The following is a 13,635-nucleotide window of genomic DNA, read 5'->3' on the forward strand; positions in this document are numbered from 1 at the left end:
CTTGCATCCCCCAGGCACCAGAGGCTTGGCATGGCCAGGCTGGTGAGGGTTGAGCAGCCAGGTCCTGCCCAGCAGGTCCCCTGCTCCTGGGGACAGACAGCTGCTTCTCCACAGCTTCAGCCCTGCTGCTGGGAAGGGCTTGCTGGTTTTCCCAGCTCTTCAGACATGGGGCAACTGAGAGGCATTTTAAAAGATTTTATTCCATGATCAGTCTCAATGAAGGGTGAGGCATAAGAGGTGTAAAGCTCAATGCCATTCTATCAGAAACCAACCTATGTCCTAGCTTTTGCTGGTATTACTTCTAACACCAATCACCTATATTTTTACCCCACGTGGTCCTGCTACAATGCATCTTTCACAGTTCTAATTCTCTAAAATATCTGGTCTTTTGGCAAGGCCATATTTTGAAACTTGTTGAAGCTTGTTTCTGGTTCAATCTCTCTCTCAACACCATCTTTATTCCATGGCCTTCCTAAGCCAGCACACCTTATCTCAGTGTTTGCATACACTTGTTCAAAACGATGTAAACTTTCCATCAGATTTGAAAAATCCCTTACAACTCCATTTCTCACAGGCTGGGGCAGTGTCCACTGTGGCTGTGCTGGCCACAGGAGTGCTTGGCACTGTGCTGGTGTTTGCAGGGGTCCCAGGATGAGGGAAGAGATGAGGATCTGACTTCATGTTTCAGAAGGCTGATTTATTATTTTATGATATATATTATTAAAACTATACTAAAAGAATAGAAGAAAGGATTTCATCAGAAGGCTAGCAAGGAAAGGAAAAGAATGATAATAAAATCTTGTGACTGACCAGAGAGTCTGAGCCAGCTGACTGTGATTGGCCATTAATTAAAAACAACCACACGAGACCACTCACAGATCCACCTGTTGCATTCCACAGCAGCAGATAATCATTGTTTACATTTTGTTTCTGAGGCCTCTCAGCTTCTCAGGAGAAAAAATCCTAAGGAAAGGATTTTTCATAGAACGTGTCTGTGACATGGCACCAGGGATGAGGTGGGTGCCACCAGGTGCCTCTCTCCTGCGGGCTGAGCAGGAACCTCACACTTTGGAATTAATTTCAGGATTTATTCCCCACCCCCCCTTGCTGATTTATCTCTCGAGTTTTCTAGGCCAGCTGTCCTCCTTTATTATCCTCACGCTACCTATTTATCTCGCCTGTCCCCTCTGCGCCCCGCTTCCCTCCCCTTGCTCTGCCTGGCCCTGGCTCAGCTCCTGCCCGCCAGCAAAAACAAACCAGGCTGGCAGAGCAGCGTGACAGCTCCCGTGGAGCCACATCATCCCCACAGCCGAGTCAGCAGAGTCCCCTCTGCTGTCCCCTGGTGTGGCACAAAGGTGCCCCAGCCCCCTGGACAGCGCTCGCTGCGCTGCCCGGCCGGGGCTGGAGGAGCAGGAGGGAGGCGGTGACATCCCCCCAGGTGTGCGCTGGGCTCAGGACAGCCCTGTCCCCACCCCCTGCTGCCACCCACCCTCCTCTGACACCCCCGGGCAGAGCTGGGGCAGGGCTGGCCCAGCAGGCGCTGCACAGCATCCTCCCTGAACGCCCCTGGCTGTGGTCACTGCGCCTCTGCACGGGGCTGGGCTGGGCACACAGCAACCTGCTTGCTCCAAATGTTAATAATTATAATAGAAATTATATTATGGATTATATTATACATTATGTTATAAATATATTATATATTGATATATAATATATAATATTTATTATATATAAATATTATATATTTTTATGTAATATATATAATATATATACATTGTATTAAAAATAAATTATAATATAAATATAAGAACAGTGATAATAACATTCTGCAGTTTTGTCTTCTGTTCTGGGCATGGTCTGTTCAGAGAGATGGGGTGGGATGGAGGAGATGGAAGTCCTGGCCAAGAGTGGCTGTGGATACAGGGCAGGGCCCAGGGGCTGATATAGGGAAAACCGACAGCAACAACAAAAAAACCCCAAACAAACAAAAAAACCCTCCCAAAAAAACTCCAAAACAAAAAAAAACCCGCCACCCGAAAACAAAGCAAACACACAATAACAACAAAACAACAAAAAAAAAACCAAACCCCAAAAGCCAAACCAACCCAACCAATAAAACCACCCCAAAAAACCCAAACCCAGCCAAAAATAATAATAAAAATTAAAAAAAAAAAACCAAACCCCCAAACCACCAAAAAGTCAGTCTCTTGTAGCAGCAGGTATTACAAACCCAGCCTTTACAGCACCCTGCTTTAACTTAGCCCTTGCTTCCCCTTCTGCTGCCCCCCACTTCTGTGCCCAGCCATGAGCAAACCAGATGGAGCCTTCAGTCAGAGGAGGACAATGGAAGTAGGTGTAGGAAACCCTGCACCAAAATACCCCGTGTATAATTTTATTCCCTCTTATCCCACATGCCAGCTCTATCCCCCAGCAGAGCTCTCATCTGAAATCAGGCACGCTGAGCAGAAATAGCCTGATGCTTCAGAGATGTGCCTTCAGAGCCTGCAGAGAAGCTAACCCTTCATTGCCCACAGCTGCAGGACACAGATGTGCCTCAGCCTGGCCTTTTCCAGATCATGGTGTGCCTGTTTGAGAGCTTCTGGGGAGCTCCAGGCTGGATGTGTACCGTGTGCCAAGGCAGCAGCACACCCAGGTGAAGGGAAGGGCCAGAGGGCTGCTGTGGGTGAGATGCTGTAGCACAGCTGAGCTACGAGCTCCAGGCCTCTGGGGCAGGGCTGTGCAAAGCCACAGCTCAGCCTCCAGATGTGCAGAACATCACCCAGCCCTCTGGCAAGGGGAGCAGGGAGGAAATTGAGATTGAACTGTATTTCCCCAGTCACACTGATTCCTTCTCCATCATTCTGGCACTGTCAAACCATGTCACGATCCTCCTGACAGGATTTTGGGGTAAAGGCAAGGAAAAGCAAGGAGTACAATTTCTTTGAACTTGTGGAAGCAACAGGAAGGTAGCAGAGCCTTTGATGCCTTGCTCAGCTTAGCAGGCAGAGATCTTCCAGTGGAGAGCTGGAGAGCTTTGTGAGCCACATGTGGCGTGTTCAGGGTGCCCTCAATGGACAGCACAAAGGGCTGTGGGCAGTGTCCCACCTGCCTGGAGACTTAGAGAGGCTTAATCAGCACGAATCCCACAAAATCCACAAAAGCTGTTTGGCAAAGGCCCTGCCTGGTGGTTTGAAAGTGTGGATGCCTGCCTTGGATGGGCAGGGAGGGCATGGGAACTCCTGCAGCATTTGGAGATATGAGTTGTCCACCAGGAAAAGGACAGTCCAAGCCAAACAGATCTGGAGGGGAAGACAACCTTGTTCTGCTGTGCTTAAACCTGCTGGGCTGGTGGAAGTAAACAGGGTAACTGTGCTCCTACCTCCCAAAATAGAAGTCAGTTTGGGGTCTGGAGGGAGAGAGAAAGAGAGCTGGAGAGGCATTTCTGACAAGGAATAACCTTAAGCTGAAGGAGGGTAGATTTAGATCAGATCTTGGGAAGAAAATCTTCCCTGTGAGGGTGGGCAGGCCCTGGCACAGGTTACCCAAAAAAGCGGTGGCTGCCCCTGGACCCCTGGAAGTGCCCAAGGCCAGGTTGGATGGGGCTTGGAGCAACCTGGGATAGTGCAAATTGTCCCTGCCTGTGGCAGGGAAGTTTGATCAAATGGTCTTTAAGGTTCCTTCCAACCCAAACCATTCTGTGATTCTCTAAACCCATAGGTTAGGCTGTGCAATTGCAGTGAACCAGTCCAGTGGGCAAATTATTCCCTGTTCTTGTGGGACCTGAGTTTATCTGGGATGCTCCACCGGAGAGACAAAAGCTCAGGAGAAAAAAGTCAATGGAAAGTGTCTCATGCAATGCAGAAAGCAGGACCTGCATCCTTTTGTCGATGGAAGAAGGTGCCTCCATCCCTGTCCTCAGGCTCTAATTCCATCTCCAGAAAATAGGCTGAGTGCACCAATGAAGACATCAATTTTCAGGACCCTTGCACACGATGGCCTGGTAAAATTGCTATTTTTAAGACAGCCAAATTTTGGAAAGAGAGATAGCAAATTTTATATTAGCAAGGGACTGCAGAGGCTGTGGCTGCCTGCACTGTTTGATGCTGTTGTGCTGGGCTCGGGGCTGAAAGAGGCTGGTAACCTCCAGAAGGATTAGAGGGAACATGGAAAGGAAAACCCTGAATTTGGATTAAAGATGTTTAAAAGTCTCTTGTATCAGCAAGCTCTTTTCTCAGGGAGAGATTAGGAGTGCAGGTTCTCTCGACAGCTCTGTTAATCTGGTCTCCATGGAAACAGGATGATGTTAGTGGTGACACACTCCCCTAAATGGCTTCTCAGCACCACTGTTAAGGGGGAAACTGGCTTTGGTTTGTCACCCAGATCTGGTTAGTTTGTCCCCTGTCAGCTGCTGCTGGGGGATTTTTTTTGCTGCTGGTTTTGTGCTGGTGGGACCTGCAGCAGTGCCCCCACTCTGCAGGGATTTTACTGGAGAATTCCCAGGCTGAAGCCTCCACACCGAGCCCAACCAGCCCAGAAAAAGCCCCAGACTTTCACACAATCCCATTTTTGCTGTGCTCCTGAACAGGGCAGGCTGGGGCTGTTTTTACAAATGTCTGCCACCCCCCTACACTGCAGGGTGACCAAGGGACTTCCTTATGGTGAGGGGAGATCTCTGGGCTCTGCTGCAGTGACCATCCTGGACCCATGCATGGACAAGGCACTGAGCAAGAAGTTGGGGATTTTCCCATGTTTTAAAGAAGCCCAGCCTTGAAATGCCCAGCCAGCAGTAACCACTGAGGCAGAGCTGTGCTCTGTGCCTGACTGTGCAGGGGACAGGAGAAAAGCCTGTCCCAGGGATTTGGCTCCAAATTGGACGTGCTAATGTGGCCATCCAGGCTGGGGGTGAAAGGGTGGGTGGCTTGTAAACGTTCCCTGCATCTTTCTAAATCCCTTTTCATCCTGAGTCACACGCAGAAGAGCGTGGGTGAGCGTGAGTAGGCAGAGGGAGAGGGGTGGTGGGGCTGCATGAATTTGGATATGCACATCAGCTATCAAACACAGTGCAAAATTGCTGTGAAAGCAATGAAAAAAGATAAATTTCGTGTCACAGTATTCAGATGATGAGCTACTGCTGTTACTGTTACTGTGTTAGTAGAGTTAAAGTGGGATTTGCTTGTTGAGATTAGCAAGCAGTCTTCTCTCTTCTCTTCTCTTCTCTTCTCTTCTCTTCTCTTCTCTTCTCTTCTCTTCTCTTCTCTTCTCTTCTCTTCTCTTCTCTTCTCTTCTCTTCTCTTCTCTTCTCTTCTCTTCTCTTCTCTTCTCTTCTCTTCTCTTCTCTTCTCTTCTCTTCTCTTCTCTTCTCTTCTCTTCTCTTCTCTTCTCTTCTCTTCTCTTCTCTTCTCTTCTCTTCTCTTCTCTTCTCTTCTCTTCTCTTCTCTTCTCTTCTCTCTTCTCTTCTCTTCTCTTCTCTTCTCTTCTCTTCTCTTCTCTTCTCTTCTCTCTTCCTTTCCTCTTTCCTCTTTCCTCTTTCCTCTTTCCTCTTTCCTCTTTCCTCTTTCTTTCCTCTTCCCTCTTCCCTCTTTCTCTCCCCACTGCTCCACAGTTGCGTTTCCCAGTGGATCTCAGCCAGGTGTATGGGACTGCTGCTGCTGCCTCAAGTCCTTTCAGATCAGTCATGGGTTTGGCTGAAGAAAGTTGAAACAAAGAAAACAAGACCTACATGACCTTTATGTCTGTCTGACTCCAGCTCATGCTTCAAAAACATTTTATGGCATCAGCTAATTCCACCTAGAGCTGGAACTGTATACCTAAAAACATCAGGAAACTGAAGAATCGAGGGAGAGACTTTATCAGTGGTCCTGTTGTCCTCACTGTGAGCTCAGCCCTAAATCAGACCTTAGGGATTTTCATCCCAGAAACCCCACAGCAACCCCATCTTCCCTGGCAGAGCAGCTCACTGGCTTTCCTGGGGCCGCCTGGAATTGCACCAGAGCCAGTCCCTGGCTGTTCCCTGGAAATCCCATTGCTTTTCCAGCCTATGTGACAGAAAACAAGTCTAGTCCAAAGAGCCACTTCAGATTTAATCTATGAATGATGACTTGAATTAAAAACCAGTTCCAGCAGCCCAGCTAACACCAGGAAGGCTGTGAAAGCCCTGGTCTGGCTGTGAGAGACAGGGCTCTGCACACCTGCCCAGGGTGCCCTTTCCCAGCTAGAGAGCCCTGGGGAGGGGCCCTGCAGCAGAGTCATTCCATTTAAAGAGTCATTCCACTCCAGACAGCAGGCAGCAGCTCCCGTGTGGGCTATACCAGCAGTCATAATTCATCCCAGTTTATAAATAAGATGCTTTTCCTGGACTGCCAGGTCCCAGTGACATCTACAAGGCAAGCTGTGATCTCTGTGGCCTGTGAATCATCTCTTATAATGGAGATCCTGCTGCCTGACTCCTGCTTTTGTCGGCTGTACAGAGTTTGTGGATGCACCCAGAGAGAGCTCCCTGACCCTATGGCAAAGGAAATGATTTCTTCCCTCTGGAGCAGAGCCCTGGTGGAGATCACCTGGGAGGGATGCCCTTAGGGTCAGAACAAGGTGGTACTGTTCACCTTTGCTTTCCCCGAGAGGTTTTCCTACCCCCATGACCCAGCCTGGGGAAGATTCAGCCTTTTCCTTCCCCTCACCTCACTTTCATGCCTTTCCTAGCACCAAGGCCATATTAAGTCTGAATTTTCCCCTCTTTTGCCCTTGGAACTGTTCAATGCCTGGCCCATGTGCAATAGCCTCCAGCAATAAGGGGAAAACTTTGGATCTCAGCATCTATTGCTGCTTCTCCCTCTGGAGCATCAGCACCCCGGCCTCCATCCCTGGAATTGTTTCAGAGCCCAGATAAATCTGCTCTGTGCACCACTGTGAGCTCTTTCCTGTGCTCACAGGAGTGGTGCCCTTTGTCAAAGTGAAGATGGCATCAAAAACTGTGGGAATTAGCAATTCCCACTAAAAACAGTGGCAATTAGGAATGGACATGAGCTACACCCTGGAGGGTGAGAGCTTTTGCTGGGAGCAGCTCTCAGCGATGGAGGCACTGCTGGTGGGTGAAGTGTCTGGGGTGCTCTGCCTGCCTCCACCCGTCTGGCACAGCTGCCAGGGTGCTGCTTCCTCACTCTGCATCTCCTTTGCACCAGGATAACAACACCTTGTGGGGGTGGGGTGGATGTTCTTTGGCATTTGTCATCCCCTCGCCTGCGAGCGCCCTGGGGAGCCCTATAAATAAGTGAGGGGCTGTGATTCAGCAGCCGCTGGAGGAGAAGCAGCTGCCACCGTGGCCATTTCACGATCAAAAGCCTCGAGACTTTATTTGATTTGTGGTTTTGCATGACATTTGGAGGAGCCCCCTCCAAGGTGCCCTGCTGGGAGGGTGGGGAGGATGCTGTGGAGGGAGCCCTGTGGTGACACTGCAGCCCTGGCAGTGATTGCAGGCTCCAGCACAGCACCTTCCTCCTCACTGATGTGCACCTGCTTTCATGTTTCTCTCCCCTTCTGCTTGCTCTGGTGGGTTTTCCTGATGCCTGTTACCGCTGGGCAGAGAGAGGCAGTAAAAGGAATTGTTCAGACCAGGCTTGTGGAGAAACAAGCAGGTGTCTGGCTGTGTCATCGAGGTAACAACACTTTTGCATCTCAGTGATGGGACTAAAATGAGACTGAGTGATCAGAGCAAGAAGCACAACTGTGTTCACCTCGAGGCTCTGAGCAGCAAAATTGCAGCTTGGATTTAGGTTCAGGTTGCTGAGCTGAACTTTACTCACTCAATTCACTCAGCGCTTTGGGGCTTTATTGGCAGTCGTGGTTCTGTGGGGCTGTGTGGGGCTGTCCCTGCTGGCACATGCTGAGGTGAAGGTTCTTTCCTGTGTGTGCATGAACTTCTGGATGAAACTGAACTGAACTGAAGCAGCTCTGTTTTCTGCAGGATTTCTGGGGCCTGCCCTCTGCTAAAACAGCCCCGATGGAGGCCGTGGCTCTGGCTCTGTTTGGGAGGGAGGGTGTTTGTCTGTCCCTTGTGTCAGGGTGGGTTACAATGTGCTGAGCAGGGCTGTCCATTTCCACGCTGATATTCCGTGGCAAGGGCAATCAGCTGGCCCACAGGGTGGTGAACAGTAACCACAGGAGCATGTTTGCCCTAGGAGATCCCACTGACTCCATGTCAGAGCTCCACTGCTGGCTCAGAGCCACCTGAATGTCACTTCTGTGACGTGTCTGCAGCTCAGTGAGTGACAGCCCCCTCGGTGCCCTGGGTGTGAGTGTGGGAACAGCCACAGAGGCACCACAGGCTTCTTCTGAAGCACAGCCAGGGTGGAGGGAAGATCCCTGAGCCAGCTCACCCTGCAGCTCTCCCTGTTTCTAATGAAGCCTCGTTCCTCATGGCCACTTAGCCCCTTCTGCTTTCAAGTCAACAAATTAAAAAAAAAAAAAAAAAAAAAGAGAAAAGTAAAAAGCAAAGAGGAGGAGAAAAAGACAGAATGATATATTTTTGTTCACTCTCCCTCTCCTTCTTCATTCCTTTGAGCCATTTTTAACCCAAGCTAATTCAGCTGGAAATATTAATAACCCCATAAGGACGCCACCTCCTTGTAATGAAGTGTAAAGGTCACTTCTGCTCAAATCACACAACTCTTTCATTTTGTTCTCTGCAAGGAACAGCTCCTCTCTTTAATTATTCAGTTTGCTTTTATATTGCAGCCGCTGCTCTCTCGTCTCTAATCTCTGACACTTCCCCATTATGCAAGTCCCCAGGAGGCTGGGCAGTGTCACCTGCTGGTCACCCCCAGGGCCTGGATGTTGTGAGCAGCAGTTGGGGAGAGAGGGGCTGGGTGTGGAGAAGAAGAAGAGCTGACTCTTGGGTTTCAGTGCTGTTTCTTGGCTGGTGTTTCTTCAGGGTGTGGGCATTGCAAAATATGTTCATTTTTGGTGGAGTTGAACCCTCGTGCACGAGGTGCCAGTTGATGGGATGGATAGCAGAGGGGCTGGAGGGGGCTTGGGGCATTCCTGTCCTCCTGATTTGCCTGGTGGGTGGATGGAGGTGGGAGGCTGTGGGATGGGAAGTGGCCTCTGTGTGGTCACTCCTCACTGAGGGAGGTAATTGCTTGTAAAGCCCTAAGATGAAACAAAACCTCTCAGATCGCTGCAATGCCCTCCATTCTCAGATGTCTCTTGGGCCATGATGTCCACAGCCAGGGAGAAGAAGGAGAAATCACAGAGGGAGAAATCACAGAGGGAGAAATCACAGAGGGAGAAATCACAGCATCCTGCTGCAAGCGTGAGCACTCCTGGGACAGCCCATGGGGGTCACCAGCACAGAAATGGGCAGTGGATTTGGGGGAATCCATCCTCTAGGGATGAATTTGGGGTCACATGGAGGTTCTCCCTGGACAGAGAGAGGCCTGGGGAACAGGGCAGTAGGACCACACTGGTCAGCCTGGGGAAGGGAAGGCTCAAGGGAGACTGAAGGGGCTCCAGAAGAGCTTGAGAGGGAATTTCAGCAAGGATTTTTAGTGCTGGGACAAGGGGTAATGGCTTTAAACTGGCAGAGGGCAGGTTTAGATTAGATTTGAGGAAGAAATGGTTCCCTGTGAGGGTGGGCAGGCCTGGCACAGGTTTCCCAGAGCAACTGTGGCTGCCCCTGGATCCCTGGAAGTGTCCAAGGCCAGGCTGGATGGGGCTTGGAGCAGCCTGGGACAGTGCAAAGTGTCCCTGCCCATGGCAGGGGGGTTGGACAACATCATCTTTAAGGTCCCTCCCAACCCAAATAATTCTGTGATTCCAAGATTTCAGTGGCTGAGGTGCTTATAGCACTAATTATTACTTATTTATGTAACATCATAAATAATGAATAGCCATAATTAATTGTACGGACCCAAGAGAGCAGGAACAACTTTAGTGGCGGCTGTAACCCCTCCCTCCCTCGAGCACTGCTCACTCCAGACCCTCTCTGCAGTGTTTTATCTCCCTGAATGTTTAAATGACTGGAGCAATTTGGGGTTTCCTCTGTTTGCCCATGGGATCCTCCCTCTCTGCTCTATTTCTGACACCACAGCAGCTGTAATGCCCACAAACAAACACAGCTCCTCAGTAGCTGCAAGGAGTCAAGGTTTATATAATCATGGAAGACTTCAGAGCCTTTCTTTGTGCACTGCATTAATCATTTAAAAGGAGCCTGACTGATGATTTTTGCATGTGTGTGGCTATTTCCTTTTTTCCCCTGTGGAGTCCAGCTGTTGCTGGCTATACTTGGTGTGCTCAGCACCAACCAAACCATTGCCAAAGCCACCATGGCCTTTGAAAACTCCTGCTCATTATAAGTTGTGAATATTTCACTAATAAGTTATAAAATGCACTTTAATTTATAAGGTTTTTTAAGGTTAAATTATTTAATTAAGGAATTATACTTAAATTATTTTTATTTTTAATTTAATAATTAATTACTCAAAGTTTGTAATGTAGACTTTTTTGTTTAATTACAAAAAATTACTTAAAATTATGAAGAAGGATTAGTTACGGCTTTAAAACTTTTATTTTAGTTTTATATATATTATTACATTCTAAAAATAAGATTTAGGTATATATTATTTTTTATTTGTAGGTTGTGAGTTTTATAGTATTTTACTAGTAAATTATAAAATGGTTTACTATTTTTATCAGGTTTTTAAAGGTTAAATTAGTTAAGAAATGATACTTAAATTATCTTTATTTTTAATTTAATAATGAATTACTTAAAGTTTGTCATATGGACTTTTTTGTTTAATTACAAAAATTTACTTAAACTTATGAAGAAAAAGGTGAAGAGGAAGTATCAGTTACTGCTTTAAAATTTTTGGTTTAGTTTTATATATATTATTATACTCTAAAACTTTTGAGTTTTCTACTTTGTGATACTACACACTTTTAATTAACTACACCCTTGTAATCTTAGTGTTATTAATTAATTTGGGAAGTTTTCTCTATGGTGTTAGGTTAAATGTAGTGTTTTCTTGGGAGTTGGGTTTTGTTAGCATAGAAAGTGTAAAATTCTCAACACCCAGAACTCCAACATCACAGAACTGACAGGGTCATTTCCAAATTACAGCTGGCAAATGAAGCACAGAGACATGGGAGGTGTAATCAGGAGCACAGCACTGATCAGCTCTTGGGCCAAGCATGGAGAAATCCTTTTCCAAGCTGTGCCCATGCCAGGGGTTTTCCCTCTCACTGCCCCTCTTGGACGTGCTTTGGTGTGAAACCCCCTCCCGAGGTTCCCCTGGTGGGCAGACCCCTAAAAGTTTCTGTGCCAGCATTGAGACATGAACAGAGTTTTGGTTTTTTCAGTCTTCAGGTTGTTGTTTACTTTTCTGTCATCAACGGTTCATCATGCCATTCCAGGCAGCACACAAAGAGAAAGGCACCAAAAGTCATGAGACACACAAGTTCGAGGTATTTTAAAACTATTTTGTCCAATTAACTCTTAGAACTAATTTTATTTCTACCTTTCTACCAATATCTAATTATTTGTCTGTGTGAAAAGATGCATTTAGGCTCTTTCTAACCATCCACCCTGTGCCACCAACACTGCAGAAAATGGAGCAGATGAAGAGCAAGAAGGAGATCAGACAACACCCAAAATCCTCCATCTTGTCTCCTATCTACCTCCAAACTAAAAACCCAAAACTCAAAGTTTTTCACCCTGTGATGAAGTACACCACAATCTGTTTCACACACTCGTAGATTCCAGTTCATCCCAAAGCCTTGGAAGCATTCTCCATGGGTGAAGGTTGAAAGCAGTGTTCTCCTGGGGGTCAGGACATCTCAGGACAGGCAGAGGAACATTCCCCATGCCCTGGGCTCCAACACTTTGGGAGCAATGGTGCTGGAGTACCTGTTGCTGATTCCCTGACTTCTGGATTTCAGGCTGGGCCCTCCCTGGGGGCTCCCCTGTCCAGGGAGACCCTCCTGGAGTGGTTTTGTGCCAGGAAAGAGAGATGCACTGGATTTTTTTGATCTTCTGGTTCTTGTTTATTATTATCTTATCTAAAGTTTTGCACGCTGTCCACACCAGGCTCAGCACACTGGAAAAGCACCACAAAAATGGCCAACAATCTCTTGTTGCAAGGTCTTTTTAAGCTAAACTATCTAATTAAGAGCTGACACCTGGATTATTTTCCCTTTTAACCCAATAAGTGATCCCACAGAGCCCACAATGCAGATTTTTCCACCCAATTACAAAATGCCACCCAAACCCATGGCAAAGAAGGAAGAAGAAGCATGAAGAAGAAACCCAGGATGACACCCTGTGCCCTCCATCTTGTTTCCATCCACAACACACTAAAAATCCCAAAACCTCAATTTCTCACCAAGTGATACACCTACACTACTCTCTATAATCTATTTCACACTTTTGTGGGTTCCAGTCTATCTTGAAGTCTGGGAAACTTTCTCCATGGATGAGGGTGAAAGTCAGTGCTGCCCTGGGGGTCAGGGCACCCCAGAGCAGACAGAGAAATATTCTCTGTGCCCTGGGTTTCCACACAATGGTATCATGGTTAAATCAAGCTACCAATTTCAGCTTTGAAGCTGTTTGCTCCGATGTTGCCTGAACACTGGGCAGCCATCCCTTCCACAACTGGCTCCAGAAGGAAACTGCTGTCGACAGTTTCTGTGCCAGCATCATCCTTCCCTCCCTCCCTCCCTCCCTCCCTTCTGTCCCTTCTCCCTCCCCTCCACTCCAGTGGATCATTAGCAGCAGTGGCACAGCCTGCTCTGTGTGCAGCCACAGTTGTAGCTTGGTTCCAGCTGACAGGCTTATATGACCTCATATCCATAAAACCTGATCTTAAAACATTCATTTGAAAAGCTCACATGGACATAAAACCCAGAGTTCAAAAGTTGCAAGTTTTCAGACACAGGGGAGGGAAAAAAATAGCTGTGAGGTTTTAGGTTAAAATGCAGAAACATTGGGCTGTGGTTTTGCAGATGTGATTTCCATGCCGCCACCATCAGTGGTGGGGACAGTTCAGCACCTCTACTGCCACCATCCTCCTTCCAAGCCCTAAGCATGGCTCAGAGTAATGAGATTTAAGGATGTGAGAAAGTCCTAGAAGAGCTAAAGAAAGATAATCAGGGCTAGTGTGCTGGCAATGAGGGAAGAGGCTGAAAGTGGCAGGGGGCTATGGACTGGGGGGTTGAAATTTGTGAAAAACGCCAATCACTTGTTTTTAAAATTTTAAAAGTTTATTAGTAATAAAATGGCTATAAAAATAGTAATACAATTAGAGTAATAATAATTTGGATAAATTGAATTAGGACAATATGAGACAATACAAACAAAGAGTTACAGACAGTCTGGGTACCTCTTTCTGGGCAAAATAAGCCCGAAAAAGGACCCACGTTAACAGAGGATTAACCCTTAAAAACAACAGCCTGTTGCATATTCATGCATCTCATACAGGATGCATAAATTCCATTCAAACACAGGATTCTGTCTGGTCAGTGTTAGCTTCTTCCTCTGTATCCTGACAGCGCCTTCGAGGCGGGAAGAAGTTAATTTCTTCTGATAAGAGGGCAATAAATTCTTTTTCTCTGAAAGATTCAGGTGTCCTGTGGCTGCTATCTCAG

The sequence above is a fragment of the Camarhynchus parvulus genome, chromosome 4A (assembly GCF_901933205.1).
Source record: "Camarhynchus parvulus chromosome 4A, STF_HiC, whole genome shotgun sequence".
NCBI lineage: Eukaryota > Metazoa > Chordata > Aves > Passeriformes > Thraupidae > Camarhynchus > Camarhynchus parvulus.